Genomic DNA, 27,041 nt, shown 5'->3' with positions numbered 1-27,041 from the left:
GTGCTACAGAGTTACCTGGGAGGAGACGCCCTCGCCAGTAAATCCGCTGCTTCATCTCTCCACACTCCTGCAAAGGAACATTCCGGAAACAAGTGAAAAATATCTAATTTTAGTGCCATCTGTCAGCTGTGGCTCGTTGGTAGCTTATTTACCTCTGAATCAGAAAGTGGTGGGATCGAGTCTCACTCCAGATGCTTCGGTACAGAACTCAGACTTGTTCTCATGTTGACTGATGTATTTTCCAACGTGACACCAGTGACTCCCCTTCTAAAGTACTTGCTCTGCTTCAAAGCGCGTTGGCACGTCCCGCGGCTGAGAAAGGCGCTTTTAAAACGCAAGATTTTCTTTTATTAAATATAAAGTAACTTGACAGGTCGAACCCTCTAAATTCTCTGTATCTATCACTCGAAATGCTTTCTTGAAGTCATGGTACTTTTTGCCTTAGTGTGAGCGACTGCAATCAGGAACGCATTTTAAGGATCTGGATCTCACACCTTGTTTCACCAGAGGGTTTGTAATCGGCAGCGAGTTCACACTGGAGAAAAGTGCATTGGAATCTCGTTCCCGCCGATCTCCTCCTCCTCTCTCCCTCCCCCCCACCCCCCTCTCTCTTTCTCTCTCCACTGTCAACTATCCATTGGAGCCCAACCCGTCCTCGACAGGTTTCAATTATTTCCCTCCGTGCTTCAATTCTCCTTTTCCCCCTTTAGACTGGGCGTGTTATTTTTACTGTCCTGTGTGAAAGTCGCAAGGACATAGACCACGATGGAATAATAATTCCCTGAGGATCGCAGTGAACTTTATAGGGAAAATGCTGAACTGAGGGTGTGCGGCAGCAACATCGAAACTGAAAGTGGTTTGAATCAGGAAGTGCTGAATCTGAACATGGCTTTCAGAGAACAGGTCCCGAGTTTGACCGAGGAGGCAATTTGTCCCATTTGTCTTGAATTCTTCACTGATCCCGTAATACTGGGTTGTGGACACAACTTCTGCCGCTCCTGTATCACCCAATGTTGGGAAAAGAAGGAGATAAACTCCTGCCCGGAATGTAGAGAGGAGTTTCCGGAAAGAAACCTCAGGGTAAATCGGGCCTTAGCGAATCTGGCCGAGAAAACTCGAAAATTAAAGCTGGATCCGAAAGAGAAGGAAAGTAAACTTCACTGTGAGGAACATCAGGAAGAACTGAAGCTGTTTTGTGAAACTGACAAGAAATTGATCTGTGTGATTTGTAGGGATTCGCGGGGACACAAATCTCACAACTTCCTACCGATTAAAGAAGCTGTTGAAATCTACAAGGTAAAAGGGGAAAATATTTTCTAAGTTGATAGTTTTATCACATTTTCATGGTCTAACACTTCAATTCTGTGATTTTCTCTCCCAATCCCAGGATCAGCTGAAATCTTCCTTAGATTCTCTCACACAGAAGAAATCGGCGGTTCGAGAAACGGAACAGAAACAGAAGCGGAAGATTTCCGAAGTCAGGGTAAGGTCTCCCTGTTCTGGTTTTCTGGGATCTCGGTCAGTTTTGCTCCCTTTATCGCGGGACATTAATTATGTTTCACATTTCATTTGGTAGGAACAGTCGAGCAGTCTGCAGACCCACATCACATCCGAGTTCACTAAAATGCATCAGATTCTCACTGAGAAAGAGCAGCGACTACTCAGAGATCTCAGAGAAGAAGAGGAGAGGATTCTCGAAAGAATGGAGAAAAACCTTCGAGCGATTGAGGAGAATTTAAATTCTATTGAGGAGAAGCTCTCAAAGTTGCAGAAACAGATGGAGCAAAAGGACGAGATGATATTTTTAAAGGTGAGGGAATATATTGCGGGTCAGTTCCGTGAAACTTCACACAGTGACAAAATAACTGATAACTGTGGAATAAATATTGAATTTACCGAATAAATAAAAACTGAGTTAAACAAATTTCTGTCTGTTTCGTGGCAGTTTTGCGGTCTCCCCGAAATAATCGGCTTCCACATTGTCTGCAGATTCCCGGGAATACCTGTAACCTCCAGAGAATGAGTTTTCTTGATCCTCACACTCGCTTTGTGATTATTTCCGTGTTGCCGAGTTTAATTTTCTCCTGGACCGCCCATTGTAACCCAGTTCCAGTTCATGTTGTGTGTGTGTCTGGTACGGTGTGTGAGAGTCACTGTGTCTGTGAGCGGGACTGATGTTGAGTTCCAGTTTACTTTACTCTCCACAACCTTCCTACCAAAATGCATCACTTTACAATTCCGTCTTAAATCTAATATGCTCTGAGTCTGCTCATTTCACCAGCCGCCCTGCTTATGTCCTCCTGAAATGTGTGCAGATCTGGTTACCTCATTACAGAAAGGGTGTAATTGAATTAGAGAGAGTGCAGAGGAGATTTACAAGGATGTTACCAGGACTAGAAAATTGCAGCTATGAGGAAAGATTGGAAAGGCTGGGGCTGTTCACCCTGGGACAGGGGAGGCTGAGGGGAGATCTGAGATATACAGAATTGTGAGGGGCCTGATAGAGAGGGTGGGGAAGGGCCTATTTACTTACCAGAGAGGTCAGTGACGAGGGGGCACAGATTTAAAGTGCATAGAAAAATGAGAGGGAAGATGAGGAAAAGGTGAAAGATCTGAAGGTGGATAAATCACCTGGACCAGATGGATTACACTCCAGAGTTCTGAAGGAGATAGCTGAAGAGATAGTGGATGATTTAGTGGTGATCTTTCAGGAATCTCTCGAGTCAGGGAGGGTCCCAGAGGACAGGAAAATCGCTAATGGAACCCCCCTGTTTAAGAAGGGAGTGAGGCAAAAGACAGGAAATTACAGGCCGATTAACCTGAACTCGGTCGTTGGTAAGATTTTAGAGTTCATTATTAAGGATGAGATTTCAGAATACTTGGAAGTGCATGGTAAAATAGGGCAAAGTCAGCATGGTTTCATCAAGGGAGGTCATGCCTGACAAATCTGTTAGAATTCTTTGAGGAGGTAACAAGTAGGATAGACAAAGGAGAGCCAATGGATGTTATCTACTTGGACTTCCAGAAGGCCTTTGACAAGGTGCCGCGCAGGAGGCTGCTCAGTAAGATAAGAGTGCATGGTGTTAGAGGCAAGGCACTAGCATGGATTGAAGATTGGCTGTCTGGCAGGAGGCAGAGAGTGTGGATAAGGAGGTCATTCTCAGGATGGCAGCCGGTGACGAGTGGAGTTCCGCAGGTGTCAGTGTTGGGGTCACAACTTTTCACTTTATACATTAATGATCTAGATGAAGGAACTGAGGGCATTCTGGCTCAGTTTGCAGATGATACAAAGATAGGTGGAGGGACAGGTAGTATTGAGGAGGCGGGTAGGCTGCAGAAGGATTTGGACAGGTTAGGGGAATGGGCAAAGAAGTGGCAGATGGAATACAATGTAGGCAAGTGTGAGGTCATGCACTTTGGTAGGAAAAATAGAGGCATAGACTATTTTCCAAATGGGGAGAGAATTCAGAAATCTGGAGTGCAAGGGACTTGGGAGTCCGAGTCCAGGATTCTCTTAAGGTTAACTTGCAGGTTGAGTCGGTATTTAGGAAGGCAAATGCAATGTTGGCATTTATTTCGAGAGAACTAAATATAAAAGCTGGGATGTGCTGCTGAGGCTTTATAAGGCTCTGGTCAGAACACATTTAGAATATTGTGGGCAATTTTGGGCCTCGTACCTCAGGAAGGATGTTCTTGCCCTGGAGAGGATCCAGAGGAGGTTCACGAGAACGATCCCAGGAATGGAAGGCTTAACATATGAGGAACGTTTGATGACTCTGGGTCTATACTCGATGGAGTTTAGAAGTATGAGGGGGGATTTAATTGAAACTTACAGAATACTGAAAGGCCTGGATGGAGTGGACGTGGGGAAGATGTTTCCATTAGTAGGAGAGACTAGCACCCGAGGGCACAGCCTCAGAGTAAAGGGAAGACCTTTTAGAACAGAGATGAGGAGAAACTTCTTTAGCCAGAGAGTGGTGAATCTATGGAATTCATTCACAGAAGGCTGTGGAGTCCAGGTCATTGAGTGTATTTAAGACGTAGATAGATAGGTTCTCGATTGGTAAGGGGATCAAAGGTTACGGGGAGAAGGCGGGAGAATGGTGTTGAGAAACTTATCAGCCATGATTGAATGGCGGAGCAGACCCGATAGGCCGAATGGCCTAATTTCTGCTCCTATGTCTTATGGTCTAATGGTCTTATGGAAAAAAACGTTTACACCTAGATGGTTGTGGGATCTGGAACTCGCTGCCTGTAAGGGTAGTAGAGGCAGAAACCCTCAACTCATTTAAAAGCTGTCTGGATAGTAACATCAAGTGCTGTAACCTGCAGGCCTGTGGACCAAATGATGCAAAGTGCGATGAGGCTGGGTGACTTGTTTTTCATCTGGCGCAGACACATGGGCCGAGTGGCCTCTTTCTGTGCCGTAAACTTTCTATGTTTCTAAATCTGTTACTGTGGTCCTCACTGTTCGTTATTCATTTATTTCAGGAGGAAGCTTGTCGGGAGAGAAGGTAGGACATGTTTTGTGCTGAAACTCTGCACAAGTTGGTAAAATAAGTCAGAAAGGTTTTGTTATGAATTTCTTTTCTAGTTACCATCGCAACATTAAAGGGCGACAATAACTCTGCTTATGGTTTAAGTACTAGTCTTTTATTGTGATGACATGCTTTATTGCAGATATTAAATTAGATTTCATATAACTGGTCTACATGATTGTATTAAATTACAAGATGCCATGCAGTCCTGAAGTACTCACTTGCAGGCTGCAGACTGCTGTTCGTGCGGCTGTGACCTTCCGACTGACCCTGAGAGAGCCACACCGTCCATGTTTCCATGGTGTCGACCATCCATGTCCCTGCAAGGCTCCTGACCAAACCGAGACAGTCACATGTTAAAGTGGGAACGGGTTTTGTTTTGATTCCAGTATAGAACCTTGACCTGCATCCTTAACACCGACAAGACAGACCCAGCAGAGGTGGCGGCACTGTGGTGTAAAGTTTGGAGGGAGTTGCCCTGGGAATACTTAACATCGACTCAGGACCCGTTGGAGTTTCATGGCATCGGGTAAAATATGGGCAAGGAAACATACTGATGATGACCACGTTCCCACACCATTTGCCAACCACACACCCCCCCCACCGCTCTCACCCACTCATCAGCTGATGAATCAGTACTCCTCCATGTTGAATGCCACTTGGAGGAAGCACTGAGAGTTGCAAGGGTGCAGAATATAGATTGGATGGGGCACTTCAATGACCATCATCAAGAGTGACTCGTTAATGCAACTCCCTCCATAACAGCACTGTGCGTGTACCTACACCACATGTGCTGCAGCAGTACAAGAAGGCAACTCACCACCAACATTCTAAGGTTCTAAGGGCAGTTAGGGATGGGCAGTAAATGCTGGCCTAGCCAGCAATGCCCACATCTCATGAATGAATTTTTAAAAATCGCCACTACTGGCCGAGCTGGTTCTGTCCCAAAGGACATAGCTGCTAGACTGGGTATGTGGCAGGTGGTGAGGGAACCAGCAAGAGGGTAAAAACATACTTGATCTCTTCCTCATCAATCTGCCTACCGCACATGCATCTGTTTATGACTGCAGCAGTATGAGTAACCACTGCACAGTCCTTGTGGAGATGAACTCCTGCCTTCACATTGAGGATACCCTCATTCAAAACTGAGCGTCCATGAGGCCCTGTTGGCCATTAGCAGCAGCAGATTTGTACTCAGCCACACTCTGTGACCTCATGGTTTGGCATATCCTGCACTCGACTATTATCACCAAGCCAGGGAATTAACCCTGGTTCAATGAAGAGTGCAGGAGGGCATGCCAGGAGCAGCACCAAGCATGCCTAAAAAGGAGGTGTCAACCTGGTGAAGCTACAACTCAGAGCTCCTTGCATGTCAAACAGCGTAAGCAGCAATGAATAGACAGAGATAAGCGATCCCACAACCAACGGATCAAATCAAAGCTGTGCAGTACTGCCGCATCCAGCGTTGCATGGTGGTGGCCAATTAATCAACAAATGTAAGGAGAAGGGTCCACAAATACCCCCACCCTCATTGATGGGGAGCCCAGCACATCAGTGCAAAAGATTAAGGCTGAAGTATTTCAGCCAGATGTACCCAGTGGATGACCCATCTCGCCCTTCTCCAGAAGTCCGCAGCATCACAGATGCCTGTCTTCAGCCAATTTGATTCACTCCACGTGATATCAAGAAATGGCTGAAGGCACTGGATACTGCAAAGGCTATGGGGCTTGACAATATTCTGGCAATAGTACTAAAGACTTGTGCTCCAGGACTTATCGCACCCCTAGCCAAGCTGTTCCAGTACAACTACAACACTGGCATCTACCTGGCAATGTGGAAATTTTCCCACTTATATCATGTAAACAAAAAGAGGGACAAATCTAACCTGGCCAAGTACTGCCCTGTCAGTCTACTCTCGATCATCAGTGAAGTAACGAAGGGTCTTCAAAAGTGCTAACAAGAAGCACTAACTTAGCAATAACCTTCTCACTGACGCTCAGTTTGGGTTCTGCCAGGGTTGCTCAGCTCCTGACCTCATTACAATCTTGGTTCAAGCATGGACAGTAGAGCTGAACTCCAGAGGTGAGGTGAGAGTGACTGAACATTACATCATTTGACCGAGTTTGGCATCAAGGAACCCTAGCAAAACTGGAGTCAATAGTAATCGGAGGAAAACTCTCCACTGGTTGGAGTCATAACTGTTACAAAAGAAGATGGTTGTGGTTGTTGGAGGTCAATTATCTCAGTTCCAGGACATCACTGCAGGAGTTCCTCAGGGCATTGTCTTATGCCCAACCATCTTCAACAGCTTCATTATTGACCTTCCTTCCATCATAAAGTCAGAAGTGGGGATGTTTTCTGATGATTGAACGATGTTCAGCGCCATTTTTGACTCCGCAGATACTGAAGCACTCCATGTCCAAATGCAGCAAGTCCTGAACAATATCCAGGCTTGGGCTGACAACTGGCAAGTAACATTTTCCCCACACAAGTGCCAGACAATGGCCATCGCCAGCATGAGAGAATCTAGCCCATCGCCCCTTGATATTCCATCCCTTGCTATTACAATTACTGAATCCCCCACTGTCAACATCCTGAGGGTTACCATTGAACCATTAAGCACAAACTGAACTGGACTAGCTATATAAATGCAATGGCTACAAGCACAAGTCAGGGGCTAGGAATCCTGCGATGAGTAACTCAGCCTGCCCATCACCTACAAGCCACATGTCAGGAGCATGATGAATACTTTCCACTTGCCTGGATGAGTGCGGCTCTGATAACATTCAAAAAGTTTGACATCATCCAGGACAATGCAGCCCACTTGACTGACACCCCATCCACAATCATTAACTCTCTCCACCACCAACGAACAGTGGCAGCAGTGTGTACCATCTACACGATGCAGTGCAGGAACTCACCATTCCTCCTTAAACAACACCTTCCGAATCCATGACTGCTACCACCTAGAAGGACACGGGCAGAAGATGTGTGGAAGCACCACTACTTGGAAGCTCCCCTGCAAGCCACTCACCATCCTGACTTGGAACTCTATTATCGTTCCTTCACTGTCGCTGGGTCAAATTCCTGGATCGCCCTCCCTTACAGCACTGTGGGTGTATCTGGACCACTTGGACTGCAGGGATTCAAGAAGGCAATTCACGACGACCTTCTGCAGGGGCAGTTAGGGATGGGCAATAAATGCTGGGCTAGCCAGTGAAGCACACACCTCGTGAATGATTGAAAAAAAATCAACACAACAGCAGAAACGTGTTTTAAGATATAAAGCAATATTGGCACCAAACCACAAGGAGGTATTAATACCAAAGATGAGGTACATTTTAAAACGTTTTAAAGGAAGAAAGAGAATTAGAGAGGCAGGAAAGTTTAGGGATTGAATTTCAGAGCTCAGGACCTCGGCAGCTGACGGTCCTGCTGCCAATGGTGGAGCGATTAAAATCAGGGATATTCAATTGGCCAGAAGTAGAGGAGGGCTGGTGTCTCGGAGAGTGGGGTTGATGTTTTCAGTCTTTGCTTTTATTCTACAAGCTTTGTTTGGAATACAGCAAGTGAACAGGCTAAATGTTTATCTTCTCCTGTGATCTGTGATATACTGGTAACTAATTTGTTATCATGCTGTTGGCCTTTTGCAGGACATCAGTGTTTCCATACTCTGCCCTTGCATTTCCAAGTTACCTTTTGCTCAGTTATAGAGAGAAATTTCACTTTCAATCACATTTGTTCTAATATGAAAAATGCTGAAATATATGAATGTTGGGGTAGCTTCACCATTTAAATCATGTTGAAAATGATCAATTGGGATGAATTTACACCATCAATTCTTTAATATTTACAGGATTAGTGATGACATTAAGAAACTCTCAGTTGCAGACGCTGCGGCCCTGTCTATCGGAAAGTTCAAAGGACCTTTACAGTAAACAGCTTGGAGGGAAATGATCAATTCCATTAACCCTGGTAAAAAATTTAAATTAATTTTCCTAACTATAATTCCAGTTGTGAAGGAAATAAATGGGCTCCAAAGTTCCAAGGGTGTGGGGAAAACAGGAAATTCAACGTTCCTCCAGTGAGGGGTTGTGGTAGTATGATCATCATAAGATCATAAGAAATAGGAGCAGCAGGAGGCCATTTGGCCCATTAGACCTGTTCTGCCATTCGATAAGATCATGGCTCATCTAACTGTGGCTTTAACTGCCCTTTTTTCCTGTTCCCTATAGCCCTTAACTCCACTGTTGATCAAAAATCTGCCTAATTCTGCCCTGAGTATAAACAACAGCCTCTTCTCCATTGCTGTCTGTGGAACAGAATTCCAAAGGCTAAAATCCCTCAAAGCGAAGACATTCCTTCTCATCTCTGTCTTAAAAGGGAGACAGAGCCCTAATTTATAAACTATATCCACTGCTTTTAGATATCCCCACAAGAGGAATCATCTTCCCACTAGTTACACTATCAAGCTCCCTCAGAATCATCTATGTTTCAACAAGATCACCTCTAATTTTTCTAAATTCAAGAGTAAATGCCTAAACTTTCCTCATCAGACAACCCCTTCATCCCAGGAATCAGCCTAGCGAACATTCCCTGAACTGCTTCTCAGACATAAAAAAAACTCCCTTTAGTAAGGAAACGAAAACTGTGAAGTTAAAGCTGCCATAGTCCCAGAGGATCATCGGTTGCACTCTCATTAGTGAGAGATGACTGGTGGTGAGTTTAACCTGAGGGTCACCACACCTCAGGTGTGGGGTGACGTTGAGAAGGCAGGGCCTTCATGGATGACCTCAGCCAGTACAGGAATTGTACTGTTGCATCACTCTGCATCACAAACCAGCCGTCCAGCCAGCTGAGTTATCCGACACCCAAACTGTACTGTTACTCTCAGCAATGACCTGTACAGCTATATCAAGAGTTCCCCACTATTATACTCCATCTCCCTTTCAATTAAGGCCAACATTCCATTGGCTTCCTAATTACTTTCTGTACCTGCATGGGGAGGTAGAAGGAAGCGAAGCTGATGCCGCAATCAGATCAACCACAATCTTATTGAATGGTGGAGCAGGCTCGCGGGCCCTGAATGGCCTACTCCTGCTCCTAATACTTCTGTTCTTGTGTTCACCTTTGTAATTAATACATAAGATACCCCTATACTCCAGCATTCTGCAACTTCTCTCCATTTAAATATTATTCTATTTTTTAATTCTTACTGACAAAGTGGACTACCTAATAATTTCCCACATTATACTCCAGCTGCCAATTTTTCCCACTTACTTCACCTTTCCATATTCCTTTGCAGACAATTTTAATCCCTCCTCACAACTAGCATCCTATTGCATCATCAGCAAATTTGGCTGCAATATAGTCAGTCTTTTTAATATGTCCTGTCTATAAACTGTAATTAGTTGAGGCCCAAGCACTGATCCTAGGTGCACTCCACCAGTTACAGTTTGCCAAACTGAAAATGACCCATTTATCCTGAATCTCTGTACCTGCTCATTATCCAATCCTCTCTCAATGCCATTGTATCACCCCTAACACTTATCTTCTGCAGTAAACCTTTATTGATACTTTATCTAATGTCATTTGGAAATCAAAATACACTACATCTACTGGTTCCCCATTATCCATCCTGCTTGTTACATCATCAAAGAGCTCTAATAAATTTGTCAAACATGATTTCCCTTTAACAAAACTATGTTGACTCTGCCTGATAATGTAATGATTTCTAAATGTCCTGCTACTACCTTTGAAATAATGGTTTCCTGCATTTTCCCAATGACAGATATTAGATTAACTAGTCTATAGTTCACTGATTTCTGTCTCCCTCCTTTCTTGAACAGTGGTGTTACATTCATGGCTTGCCAGTCCATTGTGACCTTCCCAGAGACTAGATAATTTTGGAAGTTTGCAAACAGTGAATCAATTATCTCTGCAGTCACTGCCTCACAAACCCAACTATGCAAGTCATCAGGTCAAAATTTCTTGTCAGCCTTTAGTCCCATTATTTTCCTCCTGCTTTTCCTCTGGTGATCTTGATTGTTTTAAATTCCTCTCTCCTTTTTGCCTTTGTTCCTCTATTATTCTTGGTATGCTTCTTGTGCCTTCTACTATGAAGAATACTTGTTCAATGTCTCTGCCATTTCCTGTTTTCCCACTATCGATTCCCCAGTCTCACCCTCTAAGGGGCCCACACTTACTATCGCAACTCTTTTTTTATGTATGTGTAGAAGCTTTTACTGTCTGTCTTTAGGTTTCTTGCGAGTTTCCTCTCATACTCCAATTTCTCCCTCGATTTTTTAGTCAATCTTTGCTGGTTTCTAAAATTTTCCAAATTTTCTGGCCTACCACTAATCATTGTGGCATTGTACATCTTTTATCACAATTTGATGCCACCATTACCTTGCTAAGTCAGCCACAGATGGCGAACTCTGTTCGTTGAGCCTTTCTTTCTCAATGAAATGTATTTTTGTTGAGAGTTATGAAATATCCCCTTAAATGTCTGCCACTGCTTCTCTACCAACTTGCCTTAAATCTATTTGCCCTGCCCATTTTCGCCAACACGGTCTTCAAACCCTTGTAATTGCCTGCATTTAAGTTTAAGGCATGAGTTTCAGACATAAATTGCCCATCCTAAAACTGAATGTGAAATTCTATCTTATTGTGATCTCTCTTAACTAGAGGATGTTTCAGCATGAGGTCATTTATTAATCCTTTCTTGGTAGATATTACCAGGTGTAAAACAGCCTGTTCCCTGGATGGTTCAGGCTCATATTGTTCAAAGAATCTGTCCCAAATACAATCTACGAACTCATCCTCAGTCACCTTTTCCAATTTGATTCAGCCAAACTGTATGAAGATTACAACCGCCTACAGTTATTGCAGTATCCTTCTTACAAGCTCCCATTATTTTTTGATTTACACTCTGTCCTACAGCTTAGCTACTTTCAGGAGGCATATAAGCCACTCCCATTAATGATTTCTTTCCCTTGGTGTTTCTTATCTCCACCCAAATTGTTACAACCTTTTGATCCTCGGAAACAAAATAATTTCTCACAACTATACTGATCACGTTCCTGATTAACAGAGCCACCCGATCTCTTTTTTTTGCTTTCCCCCCTGTCCTTCCAAAATGTCACATACCCTTGAATATTCAGGTCCCAGCTGTGGACACTCTGCAACCATATCTCTGTAAAGGCCAACATAAAATAATTTATTTCCATTTGTGCTATCAATTCATCCATCTTGATACAAATTCTGTGTGCATTCTGATAAGGAGCTGTTATTTTGGTCTTTGGACAATTTTTCCCTACCCTGGCCTTATTGGCTGGTATACTCTTATGTTTGTAAGCTCTATCACTTCCTGTTACACTCTGGTTATCATCACCTGCAATGCTATCCTACACTATTGACTTGTCCTTTTTCTTCAATGTTCAAAATCTCACCGCACATGAACACTTCCTCCCCCTCCCCCACTTTTTAGGTTAAAGTCCTCTCCACAGACCTAGTTGTACAATTTGCCAGGACACTGGTTCCAGCGTGGTTCACGTGAAGGCCATTCTAATAGTTTCGCTCCGTTTTTCCCCAGCGTTGCTGCCAGGGCCCCATGAATTGAAACACATTTTTCCAACACCAATCTTTGAGCCACACATTCAATTCTCTGATCGTATTCACTCCATGCCAATCAGCTGATGCCTCAGGCAGAGATTATTACCTTTGAATTTAGTGCCTAACTGCACATACTCTCTCAGTAGAACCTCTTTCTTAGTCCTTTCAATATGGGTATCCACGGGGACTATAAGAACTGGATGCTTTTCCTCCCACTCCAAGATCCTTGCCAGCCCTGAGAGGATTACTTTGACGCTGGCACAGGACAGGCAACACAGCCCTTGGAATGCTTGCACTTGCCTGAAGTGAAGAGTTTCTATCCCCCTAACTAACCTGTCCCCTTCTACAATGACATTCATTTTTGCATTTGGATAGCTTCCTGCACCACTGTGCCATAGTCAGTTTGCTCATCCTCCCTGCATTCATGCTCTCGTCCACGTAAGGTGCACTGTTGACTTGTCCTTTTTCTTCAATGTTCAAAATCTCACCGCACATGAACACTTCCTCCCCATCCCCCACTCTTTAGGTTAAAGTCCTCTCCACAGCCGTATTTTACAATTTGCCAGGATACTGGTTCCAGCGTGGTTCAAGTGAAGGCCATTCTAATAGTTTCACTCCCTTTTTCACCAACGTTGCTGCCAGGGCCCCATGAATTGAAACACATTTGAATCTGTTGGACAATTGTTAGAGCTGGACTTTCTTACCTGACTTTCTTCCCTTTCCCTGACCACTAAACAAATTGGAAATACCTAAGGGTGTCACTGCCTCCTGGAACAAAATGTGTTGGTAACTTTACTCCTCTCCAATGCATTGCACTGTCCAAATCACGGATTCCAGTGGATCAGCTCAGAGCTGAGGTTCCTCAAGCTGCAGACACTTACTGCAGATGTGGTTGCCGTGAATCAGACGGGTAGCGTCCGGTCCCCACCTGCTGCAACTGCAACACATCACCTGCCCATCTTTATTTCATTTTTATCGAACTGATTCGATTTCAACTGGCTCTGGTAGAACACAAACAGAGGAGTATAAGCATTTTATTGCTGTGTAAGTGCCACTTGATGTCATTGTCAACATCACATTCTACCACTTGCCTGAAGATTGAGAGTAGACTGTTGGATCTGTGATTGTCCGCGTTGTATTTGTCCTGCTTTTTGTGGACAGCATGTACTTGGGCAATTTCCCACATTGTCGGTCAGATGCCTGTGTTGTAATTCGACTGGAACAACTTGGCTATGGGTGTCTCTAATTTTGGAGTTAAAATCTTCAGTTCTACAGCTGGGATGTTGTTAGTGCCCATTGCCTTTGCTGTTTCCAGTGATTTCATCCCTTACTTGTGATCATGTGGAGTCAGTTGCATCAGATGAAGACTGGCATCTGTGACATTGGCGACGTTGGAAGGAGACCAAGATGGATCATCTAGGTCATTGTTTCTCCTGCAGCTGTTGCCCTGATGTGAGATGTGGTGGTTACCACAAGTACTCAATCAGAGTTAAATCTGCTACGAGTGTGGCACGGATGCCGTTTCAAGGCTAAGAGACTGAAGCTCTATGCTCCCTTCTTAACAGTAGAAAACCAGAGGCTGCACTGGAAGAGGGATTTGGGTGTAAGATTAAAGAGATGTTTGTGCATTTGCCTAAATCCTTTGTCAGATCGCACATGGAGATTTTGGTGGCCTGCTTGTCTACTTTATCTCCATTATGAAGGGTGGCAGTAGGCCTCACATAAAAGGTTTGCAACCATAGAATGATAGAAAAGTTACTGTGCAATGAGAGGCCATTCAGCCCATTGTGCCTGCGCCAGCCAAAGAACAAAGAATCTAGCCGCTCATTTTAATCCCAATTTCCAGCTCCTGATACGTAGCTGTGCAGGTTACAACAGTTCAGGTGCAGATGCAGGTACCTTTCAAATGATTTGAGCATTTCAGCTTAAATCACCAACAAGGCCAAGACTTCCAGATGCCCATCACCCTCTGGGTGAAAAATATTTTCCTCATTTCCCCTCTAATCCTTTTACCAATCAGCTTACTTCTGTGCCCTGTGGTAACCAGCATCTGATACAGTTCCATCACAACGTCCCTGCCTTGGACTTCATTACCTCGTCCATTAAAGAAAAGCATTCCATATGCTTTCTTGACCACTGTACCCACCTGTACTGCCACCTTCCAGGACATGCGCATGCACACCAACGTCTCTCACTTCCTCAACCCCACCCCAAATGCATTACTTACACTTATCCAGATTGAATTCAATTTTCCCTCTCAACAAAACCATTGATATCATTCTGGAGATAACAGCTACCCTCTACACTTCCAACTGCACGGAAAATGTTCGTGTCATCGGCAAATTTCTTAATCATACCTCCCACATTTACATCCAAATCATTAATATATGCAACAAGCAGCAAGGGCTCCAACACTGAGCCCTGTCAAACACCACTGGAAACCATTATCCATTTGCAAAAATATCTATCGACCATGACATTTTGTTTCCTGTTGCTGAGCCAATTTTGGATCCAACTCGCCACCTTCCCTGTGACCCATGTGATCTCACTTTCCTGACCAGTCTGTCATGTAGGACCTTGTCAAATGCCTCACTAAAATCCATGTAGACAACATTTGCTCCACTATCCTCATCCATCCTTCTTGTTGGTTCCTCAAAAATTTCGATTACGTTAGTAAGACATGATCTTCCTCTCCAAAACCATTCTGGCTATTCCTGATCAATCAATGCCTTTCTAAGTGACACTTTATCCTGCCTCTCAGAATTGATTCTAATAATTTGCTCACAACTGAAGTCAGGCTGACCAGCCTATCATTTTCTGGCCAATCCCTCACAACCTTTTTAAATAATGGTACAATGTTTGCAGACCTCCAATCATCTGGTACCTCACCTGTCTCTAGTGAGGATTGGAGAATAATCCTCAGGGTATCCGTTATTTCCTCCCTGGCTTCTTTTAACAACCCGGGATACAATCCACGTGGTCCTGGTTATATATCCACTTTCAAGGATGTCATTTTTTCCATTGCTTCCTTTCTCACTATACTTATTTTATCTAATATTTCACACTCCTCCTCTTGAACTAGAATGTCTGCATCATCCCTCTCTTTAGTAAAGACTGAGACAAAATATGCATTGAGAACCCTGCCCACATCCTCAGTATCAATGCACAGGTTACCATATACATCTCTGATAGGCCCTACCCTTCCTTTAGTTATTATTTTGCTCTTAATGTACTGGCAAAACACCTTAGGGTTTTATATGATTTTACCTGCCAATATTTTTGCAAATCCTCACTTTGCTTTCGTTATTTACATATTTACTTCACCCCTGTACTTTCTATACTCCTCTAGACTTGCTACACTATTAGACTTTTTGTGACTGCCATGAGCCTTCTTTTTTTGTTTATCTTGACCTTTCTGCTTCTGCGAAACCAGAGGGCTTTGATTTGTCAGTATCACCCTTTTTTTCATGTGGACATGTCTACACTGTGCCTGTAGAACCTTGCCTATGAATAATTCCCACTGATTTGACAACATTTTCCCCTCTAATAACTCTATCCAGTCCACTTTCGCCAGTTAACCTCTCAACTTTGTAAAATTTGTCTCCCCCAATTTAGAACTTTAATTCCTGCTTTCTATTTGTCCTTTTCCGTAATAGTGTTAAATCTAACTGTCTTATGGTCAGTATCTCCAAAATGGTCACCCACTGCTACTTCATCCACTTGCCCAGGTTCTTTTCCGAAGACTAAATCTAGAATTGCGCCCGCTCTTGTTGGGCTAGTTATGTGCTGGCTAAGAAAGTTCTTTTGACTGCAGTTCAAGAATTTTGTGCCCTCTGTGCCCTTCACACTGTTCACATCCCAATTCATATTAGGGTAGCTAAAGTCTCCAAATATTGCCGTCCTATTGTTTTTGCACTCAGAAATTTGCCTACATATTTGCCCCCTTCCACTATCTGGGGGCCTGAGTACACTCCTAGTAGTGTGCCTGCCCCTTTTTTATTTCTGAACTCCACCCATCGGGCCTCATTTGATGCTTCATTTTGGATGTCATCCCTCCTTTCAGCCGTCATTGATTCTTGAACCGATAATGCTGCACCCCCACCTTTTTTATTCCACTCTCTACCGTGCCTGAAAACACTATATCAAGGGATGGTAATCTGCAATTTTTGCCCCTCCATAAGCCAAGTTTCTGTTATAGCGATGATATCATGCTGCCATGTGTCTAAGCAAAGTGCAATGGACATCATTGAAGGATCGTTGCTTGTTTAGAGCATGAGGAGAGGGAGTGTAGATTGGACCTGTGCTGAGGGCAGTGAGGAGATCCATGAGAAGGATCAGCAGCTCTAACTGTCTTATGCAGGGTCCATGCAGGAAAAAGTTTACCTTGGTTTTGGGTGCCACAATGACTGATCACGGTCTTCCACTAAAGCTAAGGCCCATCTGAGACTGAGACTTGTAGGGTTCTCTGTGACTGGAGGGTCAGGGGCCTTGCACCTCAGCAAAGCATAGTGCAGGTGAGGCACTCAGTGAGTGGACTACAGAGTAACCTCTAATCTTATTGGTGTGATAAAGATGTCCAGGGATATGCGATTATGATGTGTGAGTGGTGACCAGGGGGTGCAGGAACATGATAATCTCTCATCAATGTGCATGGAGCAGCGATTTATAGGGGCCAAATGTTCTCATGTTGATGCTCCACAGCTGGTTCAGCTTGAAAGAGCTCTCTGCTAAGTCGGCTCCCCTTTGAGAGCAAGTGTCAGGGTTAGCAAGAGCCGGCCTCAGGGAAGTCAGGATGGCGGCCATTGGCCTGGCCACAGGTGTATCACAGGCGGTGCTCTTATCTACAAATGGGTGAAAGGCAATGCCGGAGGCGGCTTTGTAGATCCCAGGATCTATTTGCCAGCTTCTCCACAATGAGCTGCGGCCACAAGGGCTTGGAGGGAATCCAATGCTGATGGGGTTGAAGGTCACCCCCGCCTTGAACTTCTTTAATAATGGACCCTTCTAAGGCTTCACTTGGGATCAATGCATCAGCTTTCAGTCAGTGACACACAAGTGTATTCAGAATGCCCAATCAGGATAGTGCATCTCTGGAAAGTTTAGATTTGACATTCCTTCCAATCTGTTGTGTTCAGGACTTTGTCAGTGCATTGCTGAAATCGCAATTCTACTTACAGGTGCCTGAGGTTGCAGGAGATGGTGCAGATCCTAATAAGCGCATTTGGCGCCAGGGTTCTGCATTTTATTATAGTTGGGCACGTGCAAGGCTCAAACCAACAGGAGGGAAGATGTCACTACTGCAATTTAATTCTGCTGTCAAAAATAAAGGTACATTTGAGAAACCTATGGTCAGTAAACAAGAAGGTGCTGGGGCCTTCCACTCTGCAAAGGATAGTAAACCAAAAAGTTCAACAAATTGATTCTGGTAACTATCAGATTGGTATGAGCCTGTCTACCACATCATATTCCAGCTATAGCCTCTGCATGTGGTTCGGCCACATCCTGGCCCTCCCATCCCTTCATTGTCCTTCTCATTGGAGCCGACATCTTGCTTCCCCGTGTCTCGCTCAGGCAACATGTCCCCCTTTTGTAACACGAGGATGTGCAGGGTGCAGCAGACAATGATGATCTGAAACATTCTCAGTATGGGAAAGCACTGCCTGAGCCATCCAAACATCTGAACGTCATCTTTAGGTGCTCAATCACCTACTCAGTCTGGGACCTGTGTGGGTATAGCCATCATTGTAACTCCTCAGCAGTACTCTGCGGATGGTGAACTGGCATCATTAGCCATTTTTGCTGGGGGTATCCCTTATCCCTGAGGATCCTGCCCGGCAATCGCCGAGATAGTTCCTTTAATACCCTCCACCACCACCCCCCTTCCTCCCACTTCGAGGCATCTTACTTACTGACTAACTGCGTGGTCAACGTCAGATTTGAAAAAATGGTGTACGTCATCTTCCAAACTTCATCCGCCAACTTCTACCCTCCCCCCTGCCACCCACCAACTAACCCCATCACATTCACTCTCCCAATATCAACCTTCCACTCCCCTCTGTCACCCTTGAACCTCCCTTCGTTCCACTGGGCATTATTCTGATCCACCTCCACATGCCCTCCCAACCCTGAGATCTGATGAGTACAGCCCCAACCTAAACAACCCCGCAAAACCTTTATTAACCCACCATGCAATAATATACACTTCCAACCCCAGTTGTTCAGTGAGATCCGCTTGTCAGAGCCCGTTCCCACGCGGTCAGTCTGCTGAATGACTTCCTGTGACTGACCACGTCACGCTTTCCTGGCTGCAGCAACACTGTCCTTGTGGCTGTGGCTTTATATACCTTAATGACCCTGGTCCCTTGATATATAAGTTAATACCTTGATTCGAGTCATCCAATTGTTTTTCATGCCTTATCAGCCCCTCCACCTGCATGTGGCCTTTTCCTGCTCTCAGCAGGGGATATCTCCAGGTGTATGCCAGCTATGGATGTAATATCTGTATCTTGATAAGGCAGTAAGAAAGCTATTCACACATATCCAGAGAGGCCATTGTCTATGAAAGTTGCTGTAGACGGAGTGTCTGTTGGTGAGCCACCACCTCAATGACATGTCCTGAAATGTCTGTGTGTGCCCCTGTTTAGTTGAAACTGTCTTTATTTTTAAACAGTTCAATAAGAGTTTCAGAAAGAGTAATCCTTGTTTGGATGGTAACGCAATATGTGAAAATCAGACAGTAAATCAGTAACTCAGTTTACATCGTGCTCAATATCAATCTCCATTTGAGTTAATGGAAACAGATATTGAGTGGAATGTGTTCTGAGCTGCTACTTCAGTGTTGTCCGTGTCACACAGCCTTCCATGTCAAATTTCACCCCCTCCCCCTGTGTCTCCTTGTCACCTTGGAGCATCTGTTGGTGACTCTTGATCGCCTTCTGGATTAGGAAATCAGGATAGTGAACTTGTCCCTCATGTGCAAGTGCACAGGTATAGAAAGGAGCAGTTTCAGCTGCAGTGTTTACACCAATGAGCACTTCAAATAGGCCTCTGGAGGAGTAATTACTGCATTTCTGGACACCACACTTTAGGAAGGATGTCAAGTCATTGGAGAGGGTATAGGGGAGACTTAACAGCACAATAGCACTGATGAGGGACTTCAGTTTACAGGGTAGTTGGATAAGCTGGCAATGCTCTCCCTATAACAGAGAAGTTTAAAGGGAGATTTAATGCAGGAATTTGAATTATGAGGGTTTTATTGAGCAGGTCAGGAGAATCTGTTTACTCTGGTAAGTGTGTCTGTAACTAAAGGCTATGATTTAAAATAATCACCAAAAGAATTAGAGGGGTAATGAGCAAAAATGAAATCTCACAGACTATGTTCATGATCTGCAATTCATTGTCTGAAAATGTGGATTCCACAGGAACTTTCAAAAATGAATTGAAGATGTTCTTAAATGGACTAATATGCAGGGTTCCGGACAAAAAGCTGGACTAGAAGATTAAATTGGACAGCCTGCACAAGTACGATGGGCTGAATGGTCTCCTTCTGCGCTATAAGATTCCGTTATCTAGTCCAACTCATAATTGGGCTGGGATGTTTTTAAGGGGCTAGGGCAGTCCCAAAAACAGGTGTTAGGCAACATCCATCTGCTAATGTTGATGCTGTTTTAGAACACTGTCCAAAAATTGGGATGTCCTGAGACTCGAGCCCTGAGCCTTGGGTTTCCTGGACATGGATGTGTGCGGCAGTGAAAAGCTGAGCACATTTATTTTCCTGTTGACAATATGGAGATGGGGGAGGAAGCAGTGTTTTTCTCAGCTCCTCAATGCTCCTGTCCACGCTGGATGACACAATGCCCACACCCCTCCCACTGCTGCCTGGCCCCTTCACACTCTACGCTCACCTACCCACTGTCTCCCCAATATCACCCACCCAAATCTGCACTTGCTCCTCCCGCATCTCTGCTCTCTCCCCTCCTCCACTCTCTATACTCGCCACCCACTCCCTCTTCCCCCCCAGTCCTCTCTTCCTCGCTTTCTTGCTCCCATGCACCCTCTGCCTCCCCCCCACTGCACATTTTCCTCACAACCCTCCTTCCTCACCTTCTTTCTCTCTCTCATCTCAAATTCCTGGTCCCCTGCTCCCCTCCACCTCGCTTTCCATGCCCTCTGTTCTCTCCCTCCGCCCATTCCTACACATGCTCCACTCCAAGTCCACCCCTCTCTCACTCACTTCCCTCCAGTTTGTCTTCCCTCCCCATTCCTCACTGCCTCCCTCATCTCGGTCCCATACTCTCCCTGTCCTCCCCGTCCCGCACACTGTCCCTCGCAATTCCCCCTCCTTTCCCTCCAGCTTTCTTTCTCCCCTTCCTTTCCCTTGCTCTCTCTCCGCTCCACCTACCAACCTCTCTCCCCTCCCCCTTCCACCATCTCAGCGCGCCCCTTCCAGCATTGTCACTGTTCCCTCCAGCTAACTCTGGCTCCACTCTGTCCACTCAATGACCACACCCCCACCCCTCTCAATCTCTCACTCCGTCATCACCCTTTCTCCCTCCCCTCCCCCTCCCTCTCCTCTCTCTATATTCACACGTTTTTTCTCTCTCTCTCTCCCAATCCCGCTCCTGTGTTTGGGTTGCTGAGCTGTAACTAGTGGAGTGACACAGGGATGAGCGCTGGGAACTCAACTATTTACAATCTATATCAATGACTTGGATGAAGGGACCGAATGTCTGGTAGTTAAATTTGTTCAGGACACAAAGATATTAGGAATTTAACTTGTTAAGAGCTCATGAAGAGTCTACAAAAGGATTTAGATAGATTAATTGATAGTTAACTTAGTGGTTGGATTATAATGTCCAAATTCATGAACTTGTCCACTTGGCAGGAAGAATATCAAGGCAATGTATTATTTTAATACAGAGGATGATTAAAACTATATTGTTAGAGTTCTGACTGTGTATTTTCGGTGTGGAGCGATTGTAAGTTCACACCTGTGGGAATAACCTTTGTGTTGTCTGGAGATTGTAACATTTAAGGTTCAGAATGTCCCAAGGGTTGAAACATTCAGATCCTGTCTCAGGGCAAGGGGGCTGAACCCTGCTGGGAGATCACAGGTTAACAGGAGAATTCAAAGGTCAGTGAACAACCATTTGTGTTCATTTGTATTGAGTTTAAAAAGTTGGGCGCAGCAGTTGGCGCAGCAGCTCAGCTGAGGTGCTGGGACCGTGCCTGTGTTGAGATGCTGGAGTGGAACTGCTGTCAGCTGGTTGTAGTTTGCCCTACAAACTACCAGGAGACTCAGGTACAGGCCACGATCTTTCATTAGTGATTCAAGCGTACGTAGGGAGAGATAGCGTTGGGCAGTCCTAGACCGAGCTGTGCAGATTACAGCGAAATTTTCTATACACAATTAGTCACAGACTCGTAATCTAATCTTGTCAATTTACAATCACATGCTTAAAGAGGCCTTCGGATTTTGTCACTTATTTCCCGTGTGTACAGATACTCAACATTGTTCTCATCCTCGCAAGACCACCATCTCTTGCTGACTGTGCAGGAGTCTGTGCCTCCTGACTTCAACAGCCACTCACTCCCTGGCCTTGTTCTTTGTTCTACTGCCTTGCCCATCTCCTTTCTTATTCTGTCTGAAACACATCTGCTATTCTCCCGTTCTGCTTTTCTGCTTATATTTTATTGTTACTAACAGGCAATTCTAACTAAAATTGTTTAACCCTTTCAAGATACTGGAGTAGATTTAGTCTTGGCAGGAGTAGATCGTGCAGCCCTTCCATCCCACTCTGGCATTCAATGAAATCATGGCTGATTCTCTACTTCAACATCATTTTCCTGCACTATCCCCGTATCCATTGATGTTTTTAATATGTAGAAAACTATCCATCTTAGTCTTGCGCATACTCAATAACTGAGCCTCCACAACTGTCTGGGACAGAAACTTCCAAAGATTCATCACCCTCTGAGTGAAGAAATTCCTCCTTATCTTGGTCTTAAATGACCTGCACCTTAATCTGAAACTGTGTCCCCTAGTTCTCGACCGCCCCACCACAGCAACCAGGGAAACAGCCTTGCTGCATTTATCCTGTCAAGTCATGTCAGAATTTTGTATGTTTGAATGAGATCACCTTTCCTTTTTCTAAACTCCAGAGAGCAAAGGTCCCGTCTACTTAATCTTTGCTCACAGGACTGAAAGGTCCGAGGAATACTCTGGTACAAAATTTCAACACTCGGAGTCCAGATGCAATATTCAAGTGGTTCCTTCATTACACATGTGGGCAGCTAACGCTGGGCAATCCAGGCACTTCTCCACCGAGGTTCAAATGAGCACAGTTAATATATTTTTTACTACCAGTTACAACTTAATGGTGCTACTTAGACAAAGGCCACAGCACAATAATCTGATCATTGTGTTCTTGTACAATAATTGCAGTGCAGAGACTGGGCATTTCCCTTTTGGGAGACAACAAAGAATGTGCGTTTGTTCTAGACAAAAGGTTTACGGGGGCTGAGGACTGGGTGTGGTTCGAGGCTATCAGACGGTGTTAAATGTCCTTCCCCATGTCTTGATCGAGTCATCCTGTGTCCCTGCCCTTGTGTGTTCCCATTTCCTAATTGCAAATTTACAGCTGAGCCATTTGTACAAGTTTTTAGCTTTCATGTAAGGCTGTGATTGTCTGTGTATGCTTTGGCAACCTAGATGCTGGTCCTAGCTGGCACTTGAAAAAAAAACATATTTTCTGCATCTTCAGGACAATCCCTCCATTCCAGGAATTTATTTGTGAACCTTCATTACACTCAGTCTATGGCAAATATACCTTTCCTCATGTTCGGAGACCAAAGCTGCACATATTAGTCCAGATGCAGTCTCACCAAGGCTATATATAATTGTAGTAAGACACCTTTACTCCTGTAACCAAATCATCTTGCAATAAAGGCCAACATAGCATTTGCCTTCTAAATTCCTTGCTGTACCGGCTTTCAGTGACTCATGAACTTGGACACATAATTCCCTTTTATGCTTAACATTTCCCTGCCTCTCTCCATTTAAGAAATACCCTACATTTCGGTTTATCCCACAAAAGTGGATATCCTCACATTTCTCCACCTTGAATTCCATCTGCCACATTTTTGTGCACTCACTGAGCCTCTCCAAATCTCCTTCAATCATCTCTGCATCCTGCTCACAACTGACACTTCCATCTGCAAACTTGGAAATATTACATTTCATCCCAACATTCAAATCATTGATGTGGATTGTGAATATCTGGGGCCCAAGGACCTATCCTTCCGATACCCCACTAGTCACAGCCTGTTCACCTGGAAATGACCCATTTAATCCTAATCTTTATTTCCTGCCCATAAACCAGTTCTCAATCCATGCCAGTACATTGCGCCAAATTGCATTTGCTCTGATTTTGTTTGCACACCTCTGTTGTGGGACCTTATCAAAAGCTTTCTGAAAATCTGAATAAATGACATCCTCCAGTTACCCCTTCCCTATTCTCCTAGTTATATCCTCCAAAAACTCCAACAGGGATTTGTTAAACGTGATTTCCCTTTCATCAAGTCCATGTTGATTTTGCCCAAGCTTCCCATTATTTCTAAGCGTCCCGTTATCACATCCTTTATTTTAGGCTCTTGCATTGTCCCTACGACTGATGTTAGGCTAACAGGTCTGTAATTCCCTGTTTTCTCTCTTCCTCGTTTCATAAATAGTGGGGTTACATTTCACACCTTCCAATCTGCAGGAACAATTCCAAAGGTTCTCAAATTTTGAAAGATGACCACCAATGCACCGACTTTCTCTACAGCCACCTCATTCAACATTCTGGGATGTAGATCATCAGGTCCAGGGTATTTATCTACTTTAAGTCCCATTAATTTCTCTCGTACTTTCTTTTTAACTAATAATATTTGTTGCAGTTCCTTGTTGATATTTGTCCTTTGATCCTTCATTATTCCGGGGGGGTTTTAATGGTGATAATTGACATTTGGGCAGATTATGAGCAAGTTCATGTGATTTGCCTTGCTCGTGTCTGTCATTAAACATGTGGTTTGTGGTGTGTTCGACCGCAGTTTTCCTGTTAATTAATGTTTACCTCATGTTAATTCTTTATGTTAGAATATAAGAGATAATATTATCTGTTTGCATTGTTGACTCTTGGTTAGTAAAATTCCTCTGTTTGTTTCAAAACATGGAATCTTATGGATTTATCCTCTTAGCAAGCAACTGGGATTTCAAATTTGGCCGACTAACATAAAAAGGTTAATGGTCACTAATCAGATGATAACCAAATTTGAGGGTCTTGCCTGGGACTGTAAGACATTTTGGGGTCTGGCCTCGCAATGTACCAAGGGAGACAGCAGAACTCTACAGTAGAGAGGGATCTGGACCATCTGGTACATGAATCACAAATATTACTTTGCAGGTACAGCAAGTGATTAGGAAGGTAAATGGAATGTTCATGTTTATTGCAAGAGGAATCGAGTATTAAACAATTGTTGCTACAGCTGTACAGGGTCTTAGTGAGACTGCATCTGAAGTCTGTGTACCATTTTGATCTCCTTACTTAAGAAATGAGATAGTTACATAAGACGCAGTTCAGAGAAGATTCGCTCGACAGATTCTTGGGATGAATGGATTATCTTATGATAAAAGGTTGAACAGGTTTGGCCTTTACTCATTGGCGTTTAGAAGGATGAGAGGTGATCTTACTGAAACGTGTAAGACGCTGAGGGGATTTGACAAGGTGGATGCCAAGAGGACATTTACCTTGGAGAGGCATCTGGAACTAGGGGGCAGTTTTAAAATTAGGAGTCTCCCATTTAAGACTGAGATGAGGAGAATTTGTTTTCTGTCAGAGGGTGGTTAGTGTTTGGAATTCTCTTCCCCGGCGAGCAGTGGAGGCTGGGTCATTGAATATATCCAGTCAGATCAGCCATTATCTCGTCGAATGGTCGAGCAGGCTTGAGGGACCGAATGGCCTACCCCTGCTCCTAATCATAGCGTTCTTGTAATTTAATTTTCTTTGGTACCTTACAGGATCAGATTGTAAACAATCTGTGTGGTGACATTTTCATACCTGTATCGCAGAAGTATCACTCCCCACCTACTCTCTCCAGCTCTCTTTCTCTCCAGCCTGCTGTTTCCTCCCCCTTTTCTCCCAAACCTTATCTTTCCCCTTCCCGCTCTCCTTCTCACAATCTCTCTTCCCTCTCTCATACTCTCTCTCTCCCTGCGTCACTATCTCTTTCCACACCCTGTCACTCATGCTCTCCCTTCCTTACGCTCTCCCTCTTCTCCCCCATCCTTCTCTCCACCCACACTTTCTCACTCCCCTTGTCCCCACACTCTCTCACTCACCTCCCACTCTCCCTTTCTCTTTGCCTCTTTAACTTCTGCTCTCATTATTACCTCTGCCCTTCCCACAATCTTTCTCTTTCCCCTTCCACACACACTCTCCCTCTTCCTGCCATGCACTCACCCTCTCAACAATGCTCCTGTTCGATCTAATATCAGTCCCTCCCGCCCTCTACCTCCATTCCCCACCCATTGTCCCTGTCAGGCCCATTTCGCCCTCTCTTCCACCGACCCAGACACTCTCTCTCCTTCCTCTCCTTCCCCCTTTCCTCACCATTCCGCTATACCTCTCCCACACCCTCCCCTCCTCCCACGCTCTCCCTTTCCTCTTCTGCACTTTCGCCCCTCCCCGTTCTGCTTTCGTTCACATTCTCAGCAGTCTCCCACTCTCTCTGAGACCTTCACATTCTCTCTCCCACCCTTGTAAGCCCTCCCCTTCTCTCTTTTTCACTCTGCCCGATTTGCGTTCACTCTCCAGTTCTTGCTCGCTCTCTCTGTCACGCCTTGAAACTCTCCCTGCCCCCTCCACTCTCTACCCCTCCATCTCGTTCTCCCTCTCACACCATCACACTCTCCCTGCCCCCTGCACTCTCTACCCCTCCATCTCGTTCTCCCTCTCACACCATCACACTCTCCCTGCCTCCCTGCACTCCCTCTCTCCCTCTCTCTCTCCCTCTCTCCCTCTCCCTCTCTCTCCCTCTCTCCCTCTCTCTCTCTCCACCTCCCCCTCTGCTCTCTCTCCCACTTCCTCTCCCCCTCTCCCTCTCCGGGCTCCTTCCTCACACTCTCTCCCCCTCCCCAGCCCCTCTCTCTAAATCACTGACTGTGTTATTTTAACTTTCCCCCAGCTCCAGCCTCTCTGACTCTGGATCTGAACACAGCGAATCCCCGGCTCATCCTGTCTGAGGACCGGACCAGTGTGAGACAAGGAGACAAACGGCAGCGGCTCCCTGACACCCCGGAGAGGTTTGATCCCTGGGTCTGTGTCCGGGGATCAGAGGGATTCACATCAGGGAGACATTACTGGGAGGTGGAGGTGGGGGAGAAGACTCGGTGGGGGCTCGGAGTGGCCCGAGAGTCTGTGAACAGGAAAGGGAGAATCTCCCTGATCCCCGAGTCCGGATTGTGGTTTGTGAGGCTGGATCCCGGATTTGGTTATTTAGCCGCCACCTCCCCCTCACTGACCCCCCTCACCCCGAGTGTGAATCCCCGGAAGATCGGGGTTTTCCTGGACTATGAGGGTGGACAGGTGTCATTTTACAATGCGGACAACATGTCCCATCTCCACACTTTCACCCACACTTTCACTGGGAGAATCTTTCCCATCTTCAGTCCGGGACCGAATGACGACGGGAAAAACTCGGCCCCGCTGAGAATCTGCGGGATTCAAGGTCACTAACAGATCCATCCCATAATTTCACACCGTCTCCCTGCCTCCTGCCAGCTGTAAACTGATGGGTGTGGGTCTCAGTCACAGGTGGAGAGAGAAGCCAGGTTAACATTCCGGGTATAAA

The 27,041-nt window shown here is 45.0% G+C and overlaps 1 pseudogene across 1 annotated transcript; it reads left to right on the top strand.

Moving 5' to 3' along the window:
- The first annotated feature begins 870 nt into the window (after positions 1–870).
- On the top strand, positions 871–27,041 carry LOC144695344 (zinc-binding protein A33-like; annotated as a pseudogene). Its single transcript, XR_013579939.1, has 6 exons — positions 871–1,296; positions 1,388–1,483; positions 1,577–1,810; positions 4,492–4,514; positions 8,395–8,513; positions 26,376–27,041. The product of XR_013579939.1 is annotated as a zinc-binding protein A33-like (transcript).

Source organism: Cetorhinus maximus, chromosome 21 (genome assembly GCF_964194155.1).
Source record: "Cetorhinus maximus chromosome 21, sCetMax3.hap1.1, whole genome shotgun sequence".
Classification (NCBI taxonomy): Eukaryota; Metazoa; Chordata; class Chondrichthyes; order Lamniformes; family Cetorhinidae; genus Cetorhinus; species Cetorhinus maximus.
Note: the sequence above shows the minus strand (reverse complement) of the source record. Positions and strands in the feature narration are given on the sequence as shown.